Source organism: Anopheles arabiensis, chromosome 2 (genome assembly GCF_016920715.1).
Source record: "Anopheles arabiensis isolate DONGOLA chromosome 2, AaraD3, whole genome shotgun sequence".
NCBI lineage: Eukaryota > Metazoa > Arthropoda > Insecta > Diptera > Culicidae > Anopheles > Anopheles arabiensis.
In genome coordinates, this window is record NC_053517.1 from 81,127,009 (window position 1) to 81,143,692 (window position 16,684).

General features: G+C 46.3%; 1 protein-coding gene across 1 annotated transcript in view; it reads left to right on the plus strand.

Moving 5' to 3' along the window:
* Positions 1-2,284: 2,284 nt before the first annotated feature.
* Positions 2,285-16,684, plus strand: part of LOC120897863 (arginine kinase) — a 19,186-nt gene continuing 4,786 nt past the window's right edge. Inside the window, exon 1 of the mRNA XM_040302999.1 lies at positions 2,285-2,416. The gene's annotated coding sequence lies outside the window, so the exon portion shown is untranslated. The remainder of the gene's footprint in view (positions 2,417-16,684) is intronic.

A 16,684-nucleotide genomic window follows, 5' to 3' on the forward strand; every position in this document is an offset into this window, starting at 1 on the left:
AAATCGTAACTGTCACCCCGGGGGGTTAGGGGGGGGGGCGAGTTCAAGGTTACATAATGTGGTCAGATGGTCGGACGCATCGGAAAATGCATCCTTGGGTGTTTCGGGTCATCTTTCGTGTTTCAAACATCGGCACAATTTCCCCTGCGAGTTGTGTGAAAAGTGCGACACCAGTTCTTCCCCAGATGTCCTAGTTTGTGTTTCGAGAAGCTGACACGGGGGGCTATCTTCGTGCTTCGTGCAGCCTCATCGAACAGCTGTTTTTGTACAGCTTTTTGAACATTGCAAAACAAAATTGCATAACAGGAAAATTACATATATTTTTTTGCAGAGTTATCAAACAACATTGCGTGAGTGTTTGACAAAAGTTGAGATTTTCCGCTTTTCTCTCAACAACAAACAACAAAAGAAAGTATCATAAAAAATGATTATGCAAAACCACACCAGACATTCCTCCATTTCACACACACACGCAAGCACGTACACTTCACAAACAAGTAATCGATAATTCTAAGCTCCATGCAGTCGAAAAAGCACACCATGTGTGCTGTCAGAAAATTGTATGTTTCATTTGCACGCCCAGCGTCAGCTTCACTGGAGCGTGCTTTTAATTAACTTTAGTCAATTTTCAAAAGACTTTTTTTGTCGTATAAATGCTTCTTCATCTTTGTACAGAATCATAACGTTCCGCTTAGCGTTATGTGTACGTTCGACGAACGATTCTTGTGCTGTTCTTTCCTTGTTCCGCGCTAATGTTCGGGTTTTGTTTGCGAGGAATGAGCGAGAACGAGCCAACGGTATACACTTTTCTTGGCTTCGGATTGCATCCAACGTGACATTCAAACGGCATACAAACCGCTATACACAACGACGAATTTCGTCGCATAACGTAAACTGGGGGGCGGGGAATTATACGAAGAAGAGCATTTGAACGTGAAGCGGGAATTACACGTTTGAGGACTTTTAGCACCCAATGCAGAAAATAAATTTTTAACAGTATGTTTTTTGTATGAAACTATTTCATTTGCATTAAGGTGATATAAAAAAGCTTTTACGATTCATATAATTGGATAACTAATTTTAATATTTCCTATTTTTTTTAAATAGCCCATTAAATGGAGCGGAAGTCGTACCATAGATCTGTCTGGTTAGGATATTACACATCAAATTTGAACATATTTCAGCAATACGCTTTGATCAGATTTGCCACTTTTATCTTATTGCACCATATGCATAAATCATAGAGCATTCAGCTACTATTTTAGAAAATTTGGAAACAAAAAGGAGTAACTTTTCTGACGATGATATTTTACCATCGTCTACAAACCATCAAACTGTTTAAAATGAGGGTTAAATTGAAACATTTCAAAGTTACTACAATCGGACATCGTTTATCCGAATAGCTTTTATCCGGCTGTCTGTTTATCCGTGCTGTTCGAAAATGACAGTCAATATTAAGGATATTAAGGCAGATTAATATGGAATAAAAAAAAACATTTATAAGGCAAAAATGGCATGATAGCTACAACAATTCACTGCAATTTGAGATATTTTCATATACAAATATGCAATTAAAAAAACTCATTTGCATAACACCAGTTGGAGCTATTATCCGAGTTATCCGGGCATCCTGGCGAGGTCAAGGCCTGTTGTGACTGGATAAACGTTACTCTAAAGTATTTTAAGGCAGGCCTCGTGCTACAGTTGTCAACTCGTACGACTTAACAAAATGCCCGTCATGGGATCAAGCCTGGAATGGACCGTGCTTCCATACGTAGGACTGACTATCCTGCAATGGGTAATCCATAAATCACTGAAAGCAAAGCCCACAGGTAGGTCTTGACTGACAGCAGTTGTTGAGAGCCACGGAAAAGGAAGAAGAAAATATTTTTAAGTAAAATATTAGACGTTCTAGAGACAACACATCCATATTACTCCCAAACATTTCGACAAAATTACCCTTACTAAACTAAAACCATCCACAAGATAAGATAAACCGTGTACGGGCACCTTAACAAAGCGGTCGTCCGGTTTACCTCATCGTATCAGAACGGAAGATACACACAACGGGGGAAACAGGGGGACACAGGCACACACATACACACATACCTGCCCATGGTTTTGTATCTACACGCGCACTGCGCCCGACAAAGACCGTTTTCCCCCCTCTCAACGGCAACTAAACACGTTTGACCCCCGGTGGTGAGAGCGAAACAGCCGCCATGGCGCAGTTCGTTTGCTCTCGCTCTGCCAACCAGGAACCGACGAACCGGGCCGAAAAACCCGAAGCGGGAACGATCGCGAACCGCACAGTCCCGAAGCTCGGCCCTAGCGCTGGCCATAAAATCATCTCACCGCGATCACGCACTTGTTCAATTTCATTTGAAATCTCGTTCAGTTCAGCGGTTGGAAAAAGGTGAGCTCTTCCCCAAAAGGGCCCTTTGGAGCGTTACTGCTGTTCCCTCTGAAGTGTGTGTGTGTGTGTTCTTGGGGACCTTCAACGATTGCCGCGGCAAACGGGGGACAAGTTAAGCAAAGCGGCAAGCGATGGATGACTTTTGCGAGCAATTTCGGTGCAGTTTTGCGTCCCTTGCTGTGTGTTTCTTGACTTGTTCGCCGCGCTGCCTCAGCGGTTGTCGTTTGGTTGCCCAAAATCCAACCAACATCATGAAGCAGCCGCCTGACCAGGCCCCCGGTGTATGGTAACGCGTAAGTAGTAGGATTTGATTATTACATTTTCCGATGATGGCAAGTTTTACTCCGTGTGGTGCAAGCGAGAACCGCGCGAGCAGAGACCGCAAAGTTCTCACACATCAAACCCTTCGAAGAAGTGTTGCGAAATTCGCGTTAAACCTTAAACAGAAAGAGTGAGCGTATCTTTACCGGTATCGGAAGTTGTTGTTAGATTTACCTTGTGAGCGCAAAGCAGTGGTGGAGTTGTTTGGTGCCCGAACTGTAACTGTCACAGCACCAATCTCCTCGAAGGTGATGGTTACATAAGCATTCTCCTCTCCTTGCGACAGATAAAAGATATTGTGCAAATTGTTAATGGCGTCATGCTGCTGCTGGGGTAGCTTCCTTCAACTTGTGCATCTTCCGCCGCCGTCACTGTGTGCTGCGTCTTTTCCTAGAACCGGTTTTTTTTCGTTTCTCTGCTTGTTCGGTTTCTTGCCGTTTACGCGTGCCGGCCGGCCGGCGTCTTACTTTAGGGGGCTCCTATTGCAAAAGTTGCATAAAACGGCGCGCATTGTCAGTGTGCTGTGTACACAGTTGGCGAGAAAATGTGTGTCTGTGTGTGTGTGTGCGTTGTGTGGCGTGAGTCGGACAGCGCGCTCTGACTCATAAACCTGTTTTATTGAGCTTCATTCCGTTCAATTTAAGGCTAAATTAAAGCCGCACAGCGCTTCACTCGATCGGACGCTTCAATTGGCCCTTTTTTGTCTCCGTGTGTGTATGCGTGTGTGTGTGTCGAGTGCACAATGGTGCGGTGTGTGGCTGTGGTTGCCATGATGACGACTGATGAAGGGTTGTTGCGAATTACGGTGCAATGTGTCTGAGTGTGTGTCTCCAAGTGCGAAAACAAACGAACATTGGTGGCCGGCTTCTTGGAATGACCGCGAAGTTGTGGGGGGTGGTCTTTTCCCCAAAAATAAAGACACCACCCCCTCCTCTTCGTTTAATTATCGAACGGTCGTCATCCGCTTCTTGTCGGGTTCATTGCCCTATGTCGCTCTCTCTCCCTGGTGTGTGTGTATTTTTGGAAAGAAGCGCACCAAAGAAGAGACCGTAGTACACAGTTGAACAGTTGCTGATGCGTTCAATTCGCTTCGCAACTGAGGGGGGTTTTCTGTGTTTTGCAATATCTTTTTTTGTCTTCTTCATTGCAAAAGAAAGGAATTGAAAATTGCAAAAAGAAAGATTTACGCCTCCAAACGTGGAATCGTTGTGGAGAGAGAAGGAGAATTCGCTAAAAAGCAGGGAACAGAGAAAAAATGCCCGAAATGGCCAAAAATATCTTTTTTTCATCGCTCAACCCACCATTTTTCGAGTTTGGAGAGGGATACGAGAAGAAAAAGGGAGAGAGAGGCATACACACAATTATCCATTTCCTGTTGCAAATATCTGTTGCAAAATGAAAGTATTCTTTTCTCCCTTTTCCACTCCGTTTTTTTCATATTCTGGCTCCCATTTTGGTGGGAACAAGTTTTTTAAAACGTTCAAAACTAAATATGTATCGCATTTTCATTAGATCAGCTCCGTTGGAGGCCACAGAGCCGCAGGGGGGGGATTAATTTTGAATGACGGGAACACACGCTTTTCTTTTTTCCCTCCAAACCCCAAGCCCCAAGCTCCCTTTGTAAGAACCGCGGGAAAATTGCACCCAGCACAACAGACGCACACGCAAACTGAAAGAAGACAATTGGAAGTTGATGATTTGAAGTGAAGGAAAAAAAGGAAAGTTGAAGGAAAGATGAGAAGAAGCTACTTCCAGGTGCTGCAGTGCCTGTGGCACAAGAGACACTTTGCATACAATAGGCCACTCGTCGTCGAGTCGGTTGCAGCAGTAGTGGTGGGGCGGCGGATATGCATCAGCACACCAACACCAACACCAGTAGCAGCAGCAGCAGCAGCACCGGAAGCACTGTTACACCCACCCACGATTTTGCTCCGACGTTCGCTTTCGATTAGGTAACAACCAAGCGCTTAAATTGCTTTTCTCCCTTACCCTTACCCACCTGTACTCTATACTTTATTACTTTCCATATTAGTTGCTAAGCGCATCATAAATTAAAATTATCGCGTCATATTTTTAGGAAAAAGAAACAAGCAAATCAAAGCTCGACAATGACGTCACAGTCACGTGAGCAGATGCAAACGCGCGCTGGCTGCAGCACACAGAAATCCCGGGCTTTTTCGCTGGGCGCGCTCTCCATCACATGCTCCCTGAGATGCACTCGGATCGATCGCTTTCCTCTGTTTTATGATTGCACGAGAACACGAGAATTGTGCAGTACCACCACACCACGTGACTCCACCCCCACCTGGAGAAATGGGGTCGTTACGTCGTGCGCTCTAGTGCGCTGGAAAATGTTGCGCGCAGCATCTGCGGGTGGTTGGATGGAGTGTGTTACCTAACTCTAACACCCAAGCGCGCAATGATCCGAGACGATGTGATTATGGAGAAGAGAGCGACGGCGGCAGAATTCGAGTTTGCGAATTTCGAGTTCAAGGTCGTCGTTTTTCCGTGGGAACGCCCGCCCGCGATGGCGTGTGTAGGGTTTCCCTGCCACTCTTTTTCCCATTGCTTGCGCACTCTTCATAGGGGCGCTTTTCTTTTCCCTTTTCCCCGCTCCTTCTCCTCCCTGTGGGGGAAGGTGTGTGTGTGTGCATTCTTGCGTAACTCTATTTATACATCAGTTTGTCGGTTGCCGGTGCTGATGGTGGGCTTCGCTAACGAATGGCGCCTGTGATTCCCACTGTGTGGAAGTATCTCGTTGTGGGAAGGATTCGAATAAGAATTAAAAATACATCACACCTCCCCTGCGACACCCTTCGCGACACGGCAAATGTAGGTTATGTGAAAAAAGAAGTTTTTTTCTCTCGCTCACTGTGTTGTGTTGTGTGGAAAGGATATCATTTATGCAACAACATGAAGAAGCAGTAGAAAAAACACGCTTCTGTTACGCAACTTGCGAATCGATAAAAGAGCCCACCCCTTTGAGCACTCTGGTATATAGCAGAGGAGAACGACAAAGCGTTGGAAAGGAGGAAAGCTTTTGATGGAAAACTTTCCACCCCCACCACCCACCCCTACAGTGGAAAGAGGAAGTCGTTGATGATGGTAGCCTTGATTTTACGTAACGCCAACAGCAGCAACCGGGAATCTAGGACATTCCCGGGGAAGCAGTATTGCATTACACGCGCTTGCCGCACTCTTCTAACACCCATCTCACTATCCTGCTCGCTCACTCTCCATATCAAGCCACAATACCAGCGGGCTGGTATGACTTATTCGCGTCCACCACATACGGAAATGGGATCATTTAGCTGGTGTATCTGATTTCCGACCGTGTTGTTTTGTAAAAGCGCGGCTGGACTGCTTTGGATGGAAATAGTTTTCATTGATACCTCGTTGGGAGTATAATCACAGTTCTAACAAACCTCGTGAGAACTTCCACCACCTGACTTCTTTCCGAGCCACGGTTTGCCCGCTTGTTTAATTATTCAGCGGTTTGCTTTGCCTCTGGTGTACGTCACCCGATTGAGATTGTTTATAATTTATTCCCCAGAAGAGACGGTGGAGATTAGTTTTCCGTTCCGTTCTTAAATAACTCGCTGAAAAAGCTATTCAATATCGATTTGATCTGAAAGATTAAACCACAAAGCACAAAAATGACTCCCAAATGTGAACTAAAACCAATAAATTTGCATGCACTCCTTTTAACACCTTCTCCCGAGTAATATAAACTCTAACCAGGCCGCGTGTGTTTGTGTGTGTGTTCTAATCACTACTGGAGAGCCAGATAGAGGGTAACAGCGGATTATGCCCTCCGCTGCCCTCCGAATAACTCTCCAAGAGCAAACGAACGAAAGCCTTATTATGCTTAACGTTGGCGAAATCGAATCCAAAAGTGTTTCGCTAATATACTTGGGTAATGCACAGAGGCCCTTTTCTTTCCTCCCAAGTCCTCTGCCTGCCTGTTTGAGTGTGTGTGTGTGTGTGTCCCTTTTTGAAAGCTTCTCCCCTATCCCAATAACTTCTCACAATGCACGACGTATGTGTGTTTTATTAAACAATAAATGACTTTTGCTACAGCAGCATGACTGTCCGCCTGCGCTCTCTCCCAGTCCACCACATCATCCCTCGCCCGTATCTAACGGATATGTCCGGATGTGTGTGTGATGGCACGATGATGCAACAAATCGGAGAAGTCGGATAGGGGACATTCAGAAGTCAGCCTGAATTTCTCGCATAATTATCTCCTACAGCGAACGCGTTGTTGCAATACACACCAGCTTCCCGACGCGCTCTCTGCTGCACCTCGGGGAAGTTTGGTTGCTTGTGTAACAAACAACCACTTTTGCAAGCTTTGCAATAATTATTCGAAATATTAACCAACTGCAACCAACAATCCTCCTCCCTCTTAACAACCCTGCAAAAAGCGTCATTTTGAATGCACAACTAATTGCAACCATCATGTGTATTTGCTGTTGTTATGTGTGGATGCATTTTGAAGTCAAACGAGAACAACCGCTGATGGCAAAAGTGCACTTTTCGTTATCACCAAGCGTGTGGGATTTTTCGTGCGGTATATTTTTCTTTACCCATACGCCAATGGCTTTTCGAAAACGAGAGGCACTATAATGTACTTCTTCTTCTTTTTTTGTTGTTGCTTATTTCACAATTGGATCATGGGCGCGTCCCGCAGCAACCCCATCGCACGAACCCCGTACCCGTACATATGGCGTGCCAATTCTCATTACATTCTATGTGGCATTAGAATCACCCTTTTAAGGGCACATTCCACGAGGGGGATGAGGAGTGGGAAAGCTACTCACTCTCCCACCCTGCCCCATGCTTGGGGAAGCTACCACACAACATGTGTCGTATGATTGACTGTTACATGTTTACACTGTTGGCATAATGTTCCGTGTCTCCCCGAGCCTCCCAGAGCACACAAATGAACGAGTTGCCATTGTGTGTGTGTGTGTGTCTCTCGTTTGGCCCATTTGTTCAGTCAAGCGTCCAATGTACATACATTTCCCGATTGCATTACGGGGCGGAAAGGAAAAGAGATGGAGAAGGGGAAATGAAAGAATGTTCGCCAGGGTTGCGCGTCTCCGGTGCGCTAAATAGACATTTCCTGTCATCTTTGCTTCCATTTTTCCCCCTTTTTTCTTGCGAATATGAAACCATTTCGCAGTTTTCATGTGATTTGCGCCTCCTCTCTCTCTCTCTCTCTGCACATGGGACATCACGGCTGGGAGGCTCTCGGTGCATCCCGGAGAAAGATCTGGGCAGTTTATCAGTGCAATTTAATCACATCTGCGCTTGGATGCTGCCTGCGTTAAACGACCGAGGGGGGAGAAACATGCATTAAGATTGGAATTCAGCCCTGTTTTCATCCAGATAAAAAATACCAAGAATGTGTCTTTAAACAACACTCTAAAACGTGTCAAACTCTCTTTCTCGGATGCTTCAGCAGCAGCGAACATTACATAACAATCTTGACTTGTCAAAGGGGGTTGGGAAGGAAATTTATGATCTCGCGGCTATATGAGCGACAAGAATAGAGCGCGATCATACGATCGTCAATTAGGAATAGACGCCGGCTACACCCAGCGAGACAGACAGAGGACAGAAGAATCTTTCATTTGTATCGCTGTCTGTCAGAGCTTGCCCGAAAGACGAATGCAGCAGATTATTTATAAATCCCCCTCCCAGAGAGCTTGCGAAGAAATCGAGTGTCCGCAGGAGGAGGGCGACAGCTATTCGTGAGCTGTGAAGGCATTTATTTTATGGTTTTAGCATCCCCAACTCCTACTTCCCCGCTCTCCACAACAAAGAGAAGTATTTTGGCTTCGAATTTAGCAGCGAGCTAGAACCTTCGAGAAAAGCCATGTGCAGCACCTTCTTCCTCGAGTCGGAAATGAGCCTCTCTAATTGGGCAACCAATTGTGCTCCAAACGACACACTGTGGGATGTGGACAGTGGTCAACCACAACCACCATCTAGAAGGTGCTTCTAGAGATTTGAATATTCTACTAACTTGGTTCGGAGTTTTGGTTTCATCATCATCCGCAATGTGCAAGCAAGAGAACCTTGTCTTTGCATAAACAACGCCGCGAATTGGATGAATACACATTACGCCAGACTGTTGTGTGTGTCTGTTTGCATAATTGAGGAGGGGGGATGGATGAAGGTAGCTGACAGGCGGCAGGAAAAGAGCGATTTTGCGAAGCTGCGACGACAGCTTAATGTCGAATAGGTTCAATTGTTTCAATTGATGCGCTAGACTGGGATGAATAAAGAGTGGAAAATGGCATCAGACGCGACAAGATGCGGGAAGAATCTATTGGTGCAACATTGAGGATAAGGCATTCCCTTTACACATTAGAAATATATCGTGAAACATTGCCGATGGTAGTGTAATGTTTTCAGGTTGTTTCACTTTCGTGCGAAACATTTCTGGACGGTCACGAGCTGATTATTGCATAAAAGTACGGTAAACGTTATTATTATCTACGTTATCTTTTGCATGGTATCAGTTCGACTTTCATGATACGGCGAACTTCCCCGAAAAGCATGGTGCGTGACTTGTGTGAAAAAAAATCACGCCATTTAAATAACTTTATCGATTTGTCTGCTTGTAGGACAACATAGACAACTGCAGTTGTTTGTTAGTTACTACCACAAATAAACCGGGCACGCTCTGAGGTTATTGCAACGGTTGACCATTAAAACTGATATTTAAAAAAATCTTGCTACTGCTACAAAAACGTAGTCTCTACAATATGTGTCAATCGCTAAACGGGCAATTAATCTCCACTTTTACTCAACACTCTCTAATGGGGGTTGACCACACTAGTCCATTTTTTTTAAGTTACGTCAACCCCAACCCGGGCGGATAATGATAACAAAACAATAAAAAATGCCCACCATAAGCAATTTTCAATAGTAAACAACTCAGCACCACTTATGGGTCCCACAATAGAACGGGAGGTGTAATGCTCGAAATAAATCAAGCCTCACACGAAGCTTGCTGCTATATTTTTTAAACATTGCCGTTGGCGCATCGATGCTCTCTCTGTGGTTGTGCATATTTCTAAAAGCAAACATCATCAAACATGTGGTGTTTTGTGCTTTGATATCGCGTTGCGGGAAGACCCACCAGTTGAAATTTATTGGATGTGCACAAGCCCCGAGGGGAGAAATCTAATTGTGTAAGAAGAGCAATCGTTTTAAAAATAATTGCTTGTAAAACACGGTGAATTATATAACGGTCTCCCCCGGCACGAAGATCTAATTAGGTTCTAGCTGCAGGGGTTGTGAGCACGATGCGCGATGTCTTTCAATAGCTAGAAGCGATCTTTGTTGATGTACAATTTTGATATAATTAAAAAACGCTTACCAAGCAATAAATATCAGCATTCAATTAAATAAATCTACCTCAATTCGAACGTGTTTCCGTTCCGAATCCGTTCACTCCGTTTGCGACCACTTTGAATAGCATTCTCTCCGCCGACTGTGGCGCCATCTGTTGACAACCAGATCAAACCGAACCGATGTGCAGCTGCGGTGTAGTATTCGAACGCAACGGACCCGTTCCACGTGGCCGTTGCCGTCATTTTCTGTGCTTCTGAGCTTCCTGGTTATCAGGTTACATTCAGCTGAATTTAATTCCGCTTAGCGATAAAACGTTATCATTGAACCACCTTGCAAAAAACCTTCCTTATATTATATTGCACCTACTATTGCATGATGCAAAATCAGCTGTTGTGTGCTGTATCGTTCATGCAACAAGCGAGCGCGCCCCAGACGGTTTTTATCTTTATGGCCTGTTATCTAACAGTTGTTGCCCGTGTTTTTGATAAAAGCACTAAACGGCACAGCATGATGCCAGCAGCAAAGTGCATTTCGATACTGTTTATCTGCTCATTGTTGGTACATGGCCGTGACATGCGTTGCCTCCTCCTGCACGCGCTCCTCTGTGTGTATGCTGTAACACAGCGCTGAAGGTAAATGTCATGGTGGAGGTTTTTTTTTGTGTGTGGTTTCTTTCCATCTTATCACATGATCGCGCCTGGGGATGCAGATAAGCAATTGGTGAGTGGGAGAGGTGGTGAGATATCTTATCACAGCTCCACTTCAGAACACGCTGCATGCAATTCGATGGTCGTATGCACAGACAGGCAATCAATTTAATTGATTAGTCATAAATTTTAATACCTTCTCTTAGCCCCCCGTTATCATCGCGGTGTCACTCTTGCACCGGGACATTGGGTATTGTTCTCCTCTTGCACACCTCTCCAACGGGTGACGAGACGGGTACGATTATCATCCTGATTGATTGGGTAACAGTCACGGACACGTAACGCAACACCCACCGAAGTAGTGGTCTCCTTCAGTGCCAGTAACGAGATAAAGGTGAAGGACAATCAAGTTTTCTTTTTACCGCATCGAACATTTCTTCAATGTGTTGTGTGACTGTTCTTTGACCGTGTGAAAGTGGCTGCCTGGGAATAAGTCAACCATCTCTCCCAAAAAAAAGAGCTCTTATCAACATAAGCCAGTACCCTAATGCGATTCAATGGCACACAACAATGGGTTTAACACACGCTGAGTGGTGCGGCAACGCCCAAGGAGCTAATTTGCTCACCTCGATAGAGTGTACGCAAGAGACCAAACAGAACCCAATCTGATGTCCTCAAGGCGAGTCCCAAAAAAGCCTGATTATTTTAGCGCACTTCTTTATGTCCCCAAATTGGCAGCCGGCGGTCACCCTTTCGTGCAATGTGCTATCAATACTTGAAAAGGGTAACGAGGAGGGTTAATAAGCTTCTCCCCCTCCCCATTTCATGCCCGGTTGACGATCTTTGCGTCGGTCTCCGGTTCGTCGTCGCGCTACAGACAATCGACGACAACCCGTTCTCCCGTGTGCTTTACCGCCGATAAGACGTTGTGCGTTGACCGTGTGTGTGTGCTGATAGGCCATTCATGCCATTCAGTTTAGACGGATTTTGGCATTTCTTCTTCTTCTTCTCTCATGCTCAAGACGTCGATGGGTGGGGCACGTTTGTGTTACGTTGATAAGGACTCAGGATGCATGGAGAAAGAGAGAGACAAGAGAACAATCAATAAGACCACCTCAGATGGGGGGAAGGTTACTGTTACAAATCTTCCCAGGAGTGTGTGCCCGCCGGTCACCCCCCAAAAAAATACGCCGGCTGGTTGGATGATTGTGACCGGGTTCGTCGCCTACCTCTCTTTCACACCCAGCCGGCTTAATGCTGATGCGCTGAATCTTACTCACAGGGTTGCAGCGTTGGGCTTTCCTTGTCTCGCGCTTGGGGCCCGGCTCTGTGGGTATGTACCGGAATGGAGCCTCCAATCTTTCAGTCCATGTTTCGCTATCCGCGCGTGTACAACTACCGCGGGCTTCGAGAGGGTCGCGCGAGTGTCGAGTGAAGAGAAGAAGAGTGCGTTGAGTTGTCGTGTGTCCCAGTGGACTGCGGGGTGTAGTGGTGGATTTTATTTAGGTGGATTTAGTTAGGGAGGCCATAGAATGAGCGATAGTTTTTCTTTATTTGGAGTGATTTTTAGTTTGAATGATTTTGCTTCGATAATAGCTGTCAGATCAGTTGCTTGTGACGTACGGTCTGAAGAATTATCTATGAAATTTGAACTGTGAAGATTGGGTCAGCACAACCCGTTCCACAGCGGCGATCCACAATCCACTCCCCGATCGTTGTTCGACCAACCAAGAGAGTAGTGAAAGCTGGATCTGAACCGTAAACATCTTTCTCGCTCTACCACCGCAACACTCTCTTGGATGTCCCGTGCCTTTCTCTATGGAAAGTGAAACCGTCGGAGTCTCTCTCTCTCCCCACAAACTAATTGCGGGCTTATTTATTTTTTTAACCACTTTTCTTGGTGATCATCGCGGCCCCAGGTGGGATGTGGTGGTGGTGATGGTATATGCTCCCAACAGAAAAAAGCGGTATTTTGCTCACCCAAAACCAAGCCCATGCTCCAGTAATTACACTGACCTCACCCGAGCGAGTGGTGGTGGGATCATGTGCCGTGTGCAATAGGCATAAGTGCATGCGCCCCCGTGTGTGTGTGTGTTTGTGTGTTGTGGCCCGGAACTGCCTGGTATAACGGGGCCAAGACGGCGACCCCAGTGAAACTATTTGGAAGAAAAAGGGTTTTAAGTAGTAACAGTACCCACCCCTCCGAAGGTGATAATGGTTGCCGGTTGGCGGGGAAAGTTCCTAGCGGTGTTCTACGGTGCGTTCGCACTGTACGGCATCGCCGTCGTTTGGCTCTACTGGAGTGGATACTTCGAGCTGGACGAGCCGGGCGGGTAAAGTTACTATATTATTGTGCTTTTTATTACGGCCAACCAGGCCGTCCTTACGAGAAATAAAAAGAAAAATTGTGCTTTTTACAGTAATAATCTCATCACCGAGTTGGTGACGAAAAGGGGGTAGTAATCTGTTGGGCGAAATGATGTGTTAGAGCCGATTGGAAACGATTATTTGATATAAATAGCAGCAAAAAGTTTACCTCCAATATAATTTCGCGATCGCGAAAAAGCAGCAGCAAAACACGATGACGCGCTGTTTTTTGCACTCTCTGCTGAAGGTGCTTGTGATGCGATCTTATCTTGCGCTAGTATTCCGGTACATTTTATCTTGCGCGATAGTATTGTGCACACAGTGTAGCAACACCCCCTTGTTTGCACAACTGCTGGGCGATTTTGTGCTTTTCTGTACGCAAGTACAGAATGCACCGGCGATCGTTTTGTTTGTTGAACAAGGCGATGAACGCATTCCAAAAATTTGCGCCCTCTATTGTTAAGGTGGAGACGAACCCCTCCGAGTTTGATTGTTTTTGTTTTTATGACAATTTTTTTATCTTTCCTTCGCTGAACAATAATGGAGAATAGGCATGCGAAAGTAATAAAAACGCGATAAGAAAAAATGGAGACTTGAAAAGCCATCTCCATCCCCAGCTAGAGCATTTTTGGAAAGCACTGTAGCGAGTGGAAGAGATTCAGCTACTCTGTCCTAGATGGCGCTACCGTCGCTAAAAGGGAGAAGAAGGCTATGGACCTGTTTGTTTTTATCCATGCCGCAAATGTGTGTGTGGTGATGTGTAGCTGCTTGTTTCCGGTCACAACAGTGTGGGTGTGCGTGACCCGGTACATGAAATCAACCGCGCAGAGGTTGGCATTTATTTTGTTTATCTTTTTTTTCTATCACATATTCCTTTTACTCCATGCCGCTCGGAAAACGGTAGTTTTTCGTCGGTAGTTAATTTTTGTTACGACCGTGAAGGTGAAAAGTTTGTTTTGTTGTATCCCCGCGAAGGAATGGCGCGGTTGTTGCTATCAAAGCCGATTCCTGTTTTAATAGCTCAACGGCACGTTCCTTCTTTGGCGCGCAAGGGTGGGGCTTCTAAAATTCCTCACACACTGCTGGGAAAATGCTTGTGAGTGAAAGACCTTAGGGCTGTAGCTCTAGGGAGGGGGAAACATCATCCTTTTGCCCTTTTATGGTGTTACGTTTGTTGAAGGTGGTGCGAGCGAGAGAGAGAGAGAGCGTGCTAGAAAGGACGAAGCGCGATGGCTGTGGAGACAGATAAAAGCGCAGTCAGGCGCGCGCGTCCCCTTTTTAACCACGACGGACGCGGTCCCATGGCATCACCTCAGGTTGTTTACACCCTCAAACAGTGCGCAGTGTGAAGCCGCCCACCCACCCCGTTGATTATGGAATTATACCTCCACCATCCTTCGCCTGGAACGATCCTGGTTGATCAAACTTTTTAATTAAACAAACTTCTCTAAGCGCATTGAAGACAAACAGGACATCCACGGAAGACCAAACTTTTGCAGAAGTTTAATCTATAAAGGGGAAAAAAACAAAAATATATAAATAGCTCATGCCAGAAGTACACCATCAACCTCCAGCACTGCAAAGATCGAATAAATTCAATCATTTGCAGTAACGCGCAGTCCAAAACTTTCCGGATGCAAGGACACACCTAATGGCAAATACGCCCTTTCTTTGTCCTTTTTGCCTCCGTGGATGGTGGCACCGGAACTAGAGATGGCAGCTGTGTGTGTGTGTGTGTGTGGGCGTGCGTCGTGTGTGTATTTGAACGCGGAAGCCGCGTGCGTCGTGTGTCTTTTCCTTTCCCGGGCCAATGTCCTCCTCGGCCGCTGCTGCCGGCCGTCGTCTCCTCTCCCGCGGCATGGCAAGGGCTGCGGTGGTCCATTGTCCTTTTTTGCGCGCTCACCAGAGACACAGAGAGAAGGAGAGAGTGTGTCCGAGCAGTAGCAAGGAGAGTGCAAGAGAATCGTTTTCACACTATCCACACAGAGAACACTACTACAGCAGGGAGCGACCTTGCGAAACTGCATCTCCGTGTGGTGTGGTGGCGATCCTCTGAGACTTTTAATAGTTGCACTCAAAAAAAGGACATCCGAGAAAACGCCTGAACAGTTCTTCGGGAAAGTATCCTTTTAAGGGTAGACCCAAGAGAAAATTAAATTACTCAATAGCATCGTGCTGAAGTGGTAGTGGTGGCCGTTTCGCTCTCTTATCCTTATCTGATATCAGTGAATGCTCTTCTCCCGCTTGAGAGGGCATCATCTGCAATAATCCTTGCTCGGAAAGCGTTTCTCTGTGTGTGCGTGTGTGTAGCGTCCCTCTCCTATTTTGCCAATAAATGCCGGTGACGCGCCTAGACAAACCGCCCCGAGCGCATATCCGGCAAAGGAGGGACACGTCGTTGCCCGTGTGTTAGTTCCCCTTCCTTCCCTCGCCCCGCATTAAACAAGGGACGCGAACAATTGTGTATCGAGAGAGTATGGCAGTAGCAGCAGCAGCCACCGTCGTCCCCGTGTGCCTTTGATTATTCACCCCACACACACGCGCCGGCGAGGTGCGTGCGTTACGCTGCTGTTGCTTCCTTTTTAGGGTGAAAATACACAGACACACAGGCAGTATGTGTGACCCATTTGTCTTGCTGTTTGAAATGCAGGGAGTGAAAGGGAGAGATAGAGAGACGCGCAGCAACAAATAACGCAAATGGAAAAAGGGACACGCTTTAGGGGCGGCAGCGCAACAGAGCCGCGTCACTTGAGTGTAAATATACCTTTTTTTGTGTTCTCGATCCTTGTTCAATAACCGGAACCATTTCCCGCGGCCCTGTCTCAGACAGGAGGGCACTAAGAAGAGAGAGAGAAAGAGAGTACACTCCGGAGAGAAAGAGAGAAGATGAAAACTCTTGGACGGGAAAAACTCGGCACTGCTCCCAACACAACGCGCCAAGCATTTTCACCGCCTGCTTGACTGACTGTGTGTGCGCGCGAGAGCGCGTCCTTTTCCCAGCGCGCTGTCTGTGTATGCGTTAATGATAGCAACAGCATTTTGCGCGCGCGTGTGTGTGTGTAGTGTGTCTTCCTTCCCGTACTATCGTAGACACTTTCCCAATCATTTGTTCTCTTTTCTACAAAATTATACACACACACATACATTTCGGGAGCGAAAGAGAGAGAGAGAGACGAGGACGCAAAGTTTGATACGCTTTTTTTTTGGCTGGCTGGCTGGCTGCGTGCGTGTGTCTCTGCGCGCTTCCTTCCCCGGGACGGACGACGGATTATTTGAAGTTAGTCGGGACCAGGACCAAAGCCAAGAGTCTGTCTTTCCCGTGTCCTTAGTGCGGCAGGATATACATCCGGTTGGTTCGCTGTGAGGCGTGTTGTGTCCTTCGACGACGGCCAAAGTAGCGAGACACGTCCCCCCACCCCCTCCCCACCGCGTGTGTGTGTGTGTTTGTCCACGAATCCGTGCGCGCTCTCCCACCTTCCCTATAACGTGCTTGTGTGTTATTGTAGCAACAAAATAGCATTTTTAAGCAAACAAACAAACAAACAGACACTAAAAATTGACA